This window comes from Calidris pugnax, unplaced genomic scaffold (assembly GCF_001431845.1).
Source record: "Calidris pugnax isolate Ruff unplaced genomic scaffold, ASM143184v1 scaffold188, whole genome shotgun sequence".
Classification (NCBI taxonomy): Eukaryota; Metazoa; Chordata; class Aves; order Charadriiformes; family Scolopacidae; genus Calidris; species Calidris pugnax.
In genome coordinates this window covers 2,136,497-2,145,958 of record NW_015091257.1, presented here as the reverse complement: position 1 = coordinate 2,145,958, position 9,462 = coordinate 2,136,497, and positions in this window count along the sequence as shown.

Sequence of the window (9,462 nt, the reverse complement as noted above, 5' to 3'; positions counted from 1 at the left end):
CCGGGAAGTGAAGCCTCACCCCGCCCCCCCGGGGGGGACACACGTACACGGAGAGGGGGAGCAAAACCGGCCAGCCGCAGGGGGGTTCTCCCCGCCATCACCAGCCCGGTGTGTCGTCGTGTGTCCCCGTCCCCTCCCCCACCTCGCCTCCGAGGGGGCGGCTCCGAGGGGGCTGCGGCGCCCGGTGGCAGCTTCCCCCCCGCTGTTTTGGGAGGTGCCCGCAGCCCCAAACCCCACACTCACTTGCCCCCACGGCGCTGGAGGTGCTCTCCTCAGACGGAGGTCTCGGGGTGGTCGGAACCACGGGCATCCCGATGTACGTATAGACGCGGGTCCATGAAATCGGTGCAGCTGGAGAGTGGGACCTACAGTCCAGTCCAGCCTTCCACAGACAGACAGACAAACATACACAGCGCACCGTGTTTGTGTACGCCTCTTATCTAGCTGTGTGCATGGAGAAGTTTGCGTGCGCTGTGCGAGTGCATGGCTACACGTAGATGCGCATAAGGTATGGCTGTAGAATGTATACGGATAAGAGAGGGAGAGAGATGTGGTGGACCGAGCTACAGGGATTTATATGCATATTGGGAATTTTAGAATGAATGAGGATTTTCTGCTGTGAGAGCTCAGAAATGTCACCACAGCCAAGTGTATTCAGGGCAAAAATATTTTGGGTCTGAACATCATGTCTTTCTGCTCCACCAAGAACAGCACAGATGTGAGTTTTAGCGACTTCAGTTCTCTCCAGGTGTGTGGATCTTTGCACCAGGCGTCACAGTAATAAGAATAGTCCCCTTTGCTTTCAGAATCGGAAATGACAAAATTTCAGTTACGTGACGGCAATCTGGAAACAAAAAGCTCTTCTAGGGGTACAATAAGTGATCCTTTTACTGTGATCAGAAACCTTGGAAGCATATATCTTTGCTCCCTCCTCCCTTAGACATACTTTCCAAATTCTGGGGGAGTCATTTTTAATTATGACATTACATTTAAGGGAAAAAAAAAAAAAGGTTCTGCTGGAAGAAACAGTCTTGCTTTTAGAATTACTCCTACATGATGCCTAGAAGAGCTGGCTAGAGAGAGTTCTGTTCCCGAAGTTATTTATTGAAGGAACGAGACAGCTTAGGGAAAATCCGCCGTGAGCCAGGCAATTGATTCCCAGTCATGCACTTTAGGTTTTTTTCAACCTGAACCTCTCTTTACTAGATTATACAGCAGTTCTTTCGTGTTGACTTTGGCTAATTGCAGTTACTGTGAATTGCTAATAATCACTTGTTACAAGACTTGTGCTCTTTTCCGTCGCCAGCAGAGAGATTGCAGGTGGACTCCAGACCTCCTGCTGCCTTGAGACAATAAGGGCCGGAATATCGAAGGGAAGGGAGGAGAAGGGGAGAGAAGGGACGGCGGGAGCTCAGGGCTTGCCTGGATTTCACCAGGAAATTTCTCCAGCCGCCGGCCGGTTAAGCAGCTCGCCGATCCGCCGATGGGAAGTTTGCAGAAACACCGGCGCTGCGGGGCGTGCGGGAGGCGGGACGGGGCGAGCGGGGGGAGCTCTCTCGCCTCTCAGCTCAGGGAGAATCCCCCCGCCGGTACCGGTGCCCGGGAGCCCCGGTGGCACCGAGCTCCGCGCTGCCGCCGGCACCGCTGCACGGCAGCTCGCCGCGGCCAAGAGCCTTTTCAGGTACCCGAAGGTTTTCTGAAAGCTGGTGCTTATGGAAAAAAAAAACCAAAACAAACCATCACTTCAGGCTCCGGGGTTGCGGTACCCAGGTCCCGGCTCGCAGCACCGGTGCGGTTGGAAAGCGAGAGCGGGGAAGCGCCCCGCGTACGGAGGGGGGGCTCGCCATCGCCGGCTCCCCCCGTATAGAAAAAATATGTGTGTGTTTACCCACGGGCGCACTCAGGTCGAATAAATAAAAGCCCAACCCGTCCCCGGCAGAGCAAACCGCTGGGGAGATGCTGCAGCGGCGGGGCCGCCCCGGGTGCTCTGCCGGCGGGGCCGCGGCGGGGGTCGCCTTCCCCTCTGCCACCACCCGGGTGGGCGGTGTAAATAGGCCAGATAGTACCGTGGAAAAAAAAACAACCCCGGGGGAGAGGGGCACACCGGCGGCGATTAGCGAAGAGGGATGGCGAGCCCCGGTCCGGCCCCGCCTCCCACGCCGAGGAGCCGGGCGCTGGGCAGCCCTGCGCCGCGGGGACCCCCGGGCCCCCCTCTCCTCTCGGCCGGGGGTGGCTTCCCCGCCGCGGCGGCTCCGCTCCGCCTCTTCCCCCCCCACCCCGCCCTCGCCGCCTCCTGCCGCGGCGGTGGGATCCTCTGGCGGCGGCAGCGGGAAGAGCGGCGGCCAGGGACGGGACGGGACGGGACGGGACGGGACGAGAACAGGGTTGTGTGTGTGTCCCCGCCTCCAGGCAGCGGCAGGGCGCTCGGTTACCTCTGTTGGGTGACCGTGCGCCGATACCGGTGCCCTGTGTGGTCCCCAAGTCACCCAGCCCTCTAGGAAAAGGCGCACGGTGCCGGGCTGAGCATCCCCCTCGTCCCTCGCAGCGTGACAGCAGCCCCGAGGCTCCAGAGGAGCCTTACGGTTCAATAATTGCTGCCGCCACCTCAGGTTGCAAGGGGAAAAAAAAAAAAAAAAAAAAAAAAAAAGAAAAAGGGGATATTTAAGGTTTTCCTTCTGTTGTCCTCGGTGGGCTATGTGTTAGTGCCACAGGAATACTTTAGCACCGCTCGTTGTTATACATCACCCCTCAGGCATTTCTACTTTTCCTCTTTTCTTCACAACCACACGCTTTTCTTCTACTTTTAAGCACACTCCCTGCCTTTTCTGAGCCTTTTCAAATTGTATGTTCAGGTAAGGATCATGATTATCCACCACACATTTCAACAAAATAACATTTTATCATATCCTGTAATGACACTAAGAAGCTTTATTCTGTAGCACAGAAGTTAAAATGGATCCACATTTTAGCTTTCGCTGCGTTTTCAGAGGACAGCTGTCTTTTCAACCTGAGGGATACCAAAGAGATACTTTTGTGGTATTTCTCGTGCAAGGGGGGAAGAAAGGGCCTCCAAAAGCAGGTGCACAGGGAGATGATTAGAATAAATAAGGAGTGGAATTCAGAGGGAGGGAATGGGGTTCACAGATCAAGCGTCTCGCCTGCTAGAACTGGGTACCCCCTTTCTAGCACTGAACAGGTTCCTGCTAACGGGCACCTGAACTTTTCTGTGATTAAATGTTGGAGATCCCTCACTGGTGACTTTCCTGCCATCCCAGAGACTGAGGCTGTCACCTACAACAGGAGCAACACAGGAGGGAGCTGGCGCTGCTCTGAGACAAACAGGGAAGGGATGAAACCTGTCTCCTACAGGAGTCAGCCAGCTGGAGGCTTATTAGAGATTTATTAGAGACTAGTAAATCATGGCTGAAGGTCTATATCACTCCTGCTGGAAGCAGTCTGCTTTGTACAAGTAATTAAATCTGTCTTGAGGTAGGAAGTTGAATCTCAGAGGTCCAGACCCTTTCTGTGTGCCCTCAGCTCTCTCCTTCAGCATGGGGCTCTCTTTGGCCCACGAGCAGGATATGGAGAATCCCTCCTGATGCTGCAGTGACACAGCTCTTCAGCAGCTTTATGTACACTTGTTTGCAGAAGCACAGGCTGATGCAGCAGCAGGGCAGGCAGGAATGAAGCTCTGGGGCCAAACAACCCCTGAGCAGTTGTTTTAAAGACATCTGCAACACCAGCCTAGAGTGAATGAAGAAGTGAGCTCAGATTCACTGAGGCCGAGGCCTCAGTGTTTGTTATTGTATATGTGACAAGCTATGTGGTATTTTTTGTCCTTCAATTTTTTGTACATCAATTTTTTCCACATCAATTTTTTCCACCTACATACGCACCCTATCATTGTCACTCCAGTGCGTTGCAATCTATCAGTATTTCTCAAAAACTCTCCAAATTCTTCTAACTGAAATGAGTTGCTATCTTCAATCAACGTTCTTGATTTCCTTTTCACTTTGTTTTTAGCCAGGGCCAATTTAAACAGCAACTGTTAAGACATGATGACTGTGAGAAGTGATAATTGCTTTTGAGGATGGCAGTGAAAAGGCAAATAATGAAATACAGAATGGCACACTTACACTTGAGTCTAAATTAGTGGTAATCCTAGGAAGATCCTTCACAAGTCCGTTGGGCTTCCTAAAATCTAAATGGCATTCTTTCTTTTTCAAAATTGAACAGATGTACATAACAAAATAGTAGAAGATGCAAAACTCGTGAGGTGAGGATGTCATCTGAGACTGTTACCATACAATGGCCATATTTAAGTGTTTGTAGTGACATAACAACATATAAAAAGCCAGGTAGAATTCAAGCCATTTGATCAAACACTCCTTTAGAATAATTTAGGTTCCTCTGAACATTTCAGTGTCAAGTCTAATCTGAGGAGCAAGTGTGTTAGGGGAAATATATCCTTATTACAAAGAACATTATCCCCACATTTAAAAAACAAATAGCTGTGCAAGTGAAGTGCTACATTCATCTTGTCTGCATAAACTGAATAGCAAAGCAGTTTCATTCAGTCTTCTTGAAAGTTTAACTTATACGTTCAGCAAGAATTTTTGAAAGACAAGATTATTTCACAAAATCCTTTCTTTCTCAGTTTTGTACAAATATGTTTAGTTATTCCACAGAGGGCCCACTCCATTTAGAAAAAAGCAGAATGCAATTTGCAATAACAGAAGAGGTCTAAGCTTTAGAAAATACATTGTTGCCTAAATTCATCCTTGGAGTAAGCTGGCACAGCTCAAATATCAGAAATAAAAACCTCTTCCATTGTATTTGACTTGTTCTTTCATTCTTAACGGGCGCAAGTGAAGAAATTTGGCAGTAGAACTGCACACACTTACTCTCCAGTGCTGAATTGTTGTAATTCACTTTTCAACTATTTTTTCATGAAATCATACAGGAAAAACGCAATGACAAGCAGTTCCTATTTATTACTCTCTTTGGCTGTGACTAAGCTGTGAAGTAGATGTGCCACACCGGGTCCCAGTTCACCCATACTGGGGACAATGACATAGCTCACCCCTCCTGAAGGCCCAGGCTCCTTCCAGGGGAAACCAGAGGTGGTTGATGCACATTCGGGTACCACCCCAGCCTGGAGCAGGACAAGGCTAAGGTGTTTACTTTGAGCCAGAATCTGGGAAATGCTCCCATCTCCCACAGTTCAGATGCCATCAGTGAGTAATGGTCTCCCACACAAACAGTTCCACTGACTGCAGAGAGATTTAAATTGTTAGGTGTTGTGTAGTGCGAGGCAGTGGCATTTAAGTATTCCAGCCTGGAATCAAGCGGCTTATTGAAGCATCTCCCAAACTATGGGATAACACCTACTGTTCAGGCAGGCGAACACACTGCAAGGTGGCTTATTCTTCTTCTACCATTTCTGTTCTCAGCAAGGATTAGGAGAGCGTGGGCTTCTCCGAGAAATCCAAGATAGATGGTTTCTTCAGGAAATTTCAACCTGGTTTAGCAAATCCACAATAACAGAATGAGCTCTAATCATTATTTTCTGTCTTTACCTTCAAACACAGAAAGCAACAGTCAATACAACTGGAAGTGGTTTATATATAGAACGTCTGTGGTGCCATATGCCTTTGTTAGGTAATTATCAGGTTCTCTACACATCAGGTAAACTCCAATAAAGTGTTTACCAAACTAAAGCAAAGGGATGATACTGTAACCATGCGACTGCACTGTTTGCAGGTAGTTCCATATTCAGTGAAGACAAGAAGACTGTCCATGTAAGTAAAACTGGTCAGATTTAGATGTCCTGGCACTGAGTCCTGCAATGGAGACCAGAAAATGATGCTGAGCCATTCAGAGAAAGAGTCAGGCTTGGGTGTAAACAAATAAATCAAGCACAGAAAACCCTCTGGGGTAAACAGAATGGCTCTGGAGAAGGTGCTTTAAAGATAGTTCTTAGTTTCCTAGTTCATGTAGTGAAAAGCCTCACAGTGGAGGCTTTTTGTGGAAGTTTGAGGAAAATCAAAAGCAACTTCTTGTGATTCTTTCTCGTTCTTGTTTTGGGATTCCTGTGTATTCAGACATCCTTCCAGCATGCATGGTGTTCTCTGGAGGTTCGCAGATTGCTCATAGTTTTCAACAGTGTAGTAAATACAGCCTCTGTATTGTCCCAGAAGCACTGGTGCCACTTTCACAAGTACTTTGTGGCCTAAGGTGTGACTAGGCATTCCTGCACTCCAGCCTTCTCTTGCAGAACATTTGCTGAGTAGCTGTACGGGGTCAGGAAAAAGGTCTGGACAGGGCAGTATCCTTCCTCTGAAAGTGGCCAAAAGCAGAAAGGCTGAAGAAAGAATAACAGAAACATATGATATTCTTCCCAATTACTCCTCTAGCTTCTAGCAGTCAGTGTCTCAGGATCCTGATATAGTTTCAATCTATTCAGAGAATTGTGCCAAAGCCCCATGATCCTAATTGAACTTGTAGCCACAGAACCTGGTTTCTGTTAGGGACTGTCCTGTTAGTTCCTTAACAGTAATTGTTTTTATTTTAAAACCCTACAACTACTGATTCTTCCTGTGAAAAAAACAAAACAAAACAAAACAAAACAACAAAAAAACACAAAACCAAAACCGCCACCACCACCAAAAAAAACCCCAAACAACCAAAAGACCACCAGAACACCCAGCCAAAACCCAAACCAAAACCACCATGTTTTTCATGTAACCTGAATGTTTGGTATCTGAGTGTTAAGAACCCAACTTTGCAATTGCAAATACTATCATATATAATAATGTGTGATAAAAAAGTTTGAGCCTGTGCTACCTGTAGGCTGTAAGAATGACTGGTAAGGGAACAGATGCTGATATATACCGCCAACAACATGGTAGTGTGTGTACGTATGGGGTCAAAAAAAGGGCAAGTCATCATGTGGACTATCTCCTGATGGGTCCTCATCAGCCTATCAGCCTCAGACACCTGGTTGAGTAAGATTAGTTTGATGTGTTATGCTGTGTCACTCATGTTGCAAGAATTACCTCTTACCTGTTATTCTGGTGAGACCAGAAAAAACAAACTGTTGGTAAAATGATTCCTAGGAAGAAGCCTTGTCCAGGCGTATTACCCATGACATCCGTCTCCCATGAGTGTCAATGGCAGGCCCCATCATCATCAACCACAGGAAAAGAGTCAAGGATGGTGAACAAACACTTATCTGTTGGGCTGCAGGCAGTTTCCCTCAGTGATTAATAGTAAGAACCTAGCAAGCCACTCATTGCATGGTCACTTTGCCTTGACGCAGGAGGAATGCGTACCCACATGAAATGGTTAAAATAAAAGTTTCCCAGCTGTGTACCCCTTTATTAAGAGGAATTGTTATGTTTGCTAGCCCTTGACAGCAGGTTGGGCTTACCTCCCCTTGCCTGGATATTCAGCCTCCAGGAGCCTAGCACTGCATTCATTGTATATCTCTATGACCATAGGAAGAGCCAGAAGAAGTTGCAACTTAGAGTGTCTGTCTTGCACATGCAGAAAGCTCTGCTCCTCTCTGCAAGTTGCCCAGTGTTAGCTGTTTTGGAGGTGCTCAGTGAGTGAATCACGGGGGATACCCAGTGCAATGTGTGTGAATTTAGAATCATAGAATAGTTTGGTTTGGAAGGGACCTTAAATGTCATCTAGTCCAATCTCCCCTCTGTCCAGCAGGGACATCTTCAACTAGACCAGGTTACTCAGAGCCCTGTCCAACCTGACCTTGAATGCTTCCAGTGATGGGGCATCTACCACCTCTCTGGGCAACCTCTTCCAGTGTTTCACCCCCCTCATTGTTAAAAAAAAGAATTATTCCTTCCATCTAGTCTAAATCTTCCCTCTTTTCGTTTAAAGGCATTACCCCTTGTCCTGTCGCAACAGGCCCTGCTAAAAAGTTTGTCCCCATCTTTCTGGGAGGCTACAATAATAAATAGTCTCTATAAAGTTTCCCCAGAGCTTTCTTTTCTCCGGGCTGAACAACCCAAAGCTTCTCAGCCTCTCTTCACAGGAGAGGTGCTCCATCCCTCTGGTGATTTTTGCAGCCCTTCTCTGGACTTATTCCAGCAGGTCCATGTCTTTCCTGTGCTGAGGACTCCAGAGCTGGACACAGTACTTTAGGTGGAGTCTCACCAGGGCATAGTAGTGGGGCAGAATCACCTCGACCTGTCTGGCCATGCTGCTTTTGGTGCAGCCCAGGATACGGTTGGCTTTCTGGGCTGCAAATGCATATTGTCGGCTCATGTCCAGCTTTTCATCCACCAGTACCCCCAAGTCCTTCTCCGCAGAGCTGCTCTCAATCCCTTCATCCCCCCAGCCTTTATTGATACCGGGGGTTGCCCCAACCCAGATGCAGGACTTTGCACTTGGCCTTGTTGAACTTCATGAGGTTCACATGGACCCACTTCTTGAGCCTGTCCAGGTCTCTCTGGATGGCATCCCATTTCTCAGGCATGTCAACTGTTCCACTCAGCTTGGTGTTGTCTGCAAACTTGCTGAGTGTAAACTTGATCCCCCTGCCTGCATCATTGATGAAGATGACTGAACAGTGCTGGTCCCAACACTTCATTCCACTGTGTCCTTGTTGGACTTGGCCAAGCTACATGCCCTTCACCAAGAAACAGGAGGTCTTGTTGGCTCCCACCTTTTTGTGGGAATAAGCTGCATAAAAGAAAGAAATAGCCATGGGACTTTATGAAGTTTTGCCTCCCAATAGGATCTGCAATTTTTCACTGTTTTTGATCCCCAATGGGCTGGATGAATTGCATTCAGATACCATTATCGCACTTTTAAAAACAAAGAAATGATGAACACGAAGGTCTGTGGCTACTCAAAACCATATGGGAAGTCTAGGTGAAAACAGAGATCCAAATCCTCACCCTGGTTCAGAATAGCACTGTTACTAATAGATGGGCATGCCCTTCCCTTGCTCCTCCTTTCCAGCTTCCAGTCACACACTCAGTCTGTGGCTTCTCCATGGCCACTAAGAATTTGCAAATTTCCAATTCCACAGCATAAAACGAAAAGCTGAAAAAAGGAACGGATGTGTGAGATTAATTTTTTTCTTGGCAACATTTAGGAATGAAGGGGATGAAGAGAAGACACACAAGAAGCCCAGATAGCTCCCCTGTCCTGGAGGAGACACACACCTCAAAGTGAAGCACGGTCTCCCCTCTCTGTTACAAACAGAACATGGGGCTAATGCTCCATAGGAAGAAAACACCTACTCAGAAACATCTCAATTCACTGTCTTCACTCAGTATGCACCTTTCTGGGCAACAGTGAGGATGTGTCATGTACACACATGTGATCGAGTGCACACGTGTGTGCTTTCCAATTCATTCTTTCAGCTCTTGTGGTGATTTTTTGGTCTTTCTAAACAGACAACCAGTATAAGAATGACATTTTGCAATCAAA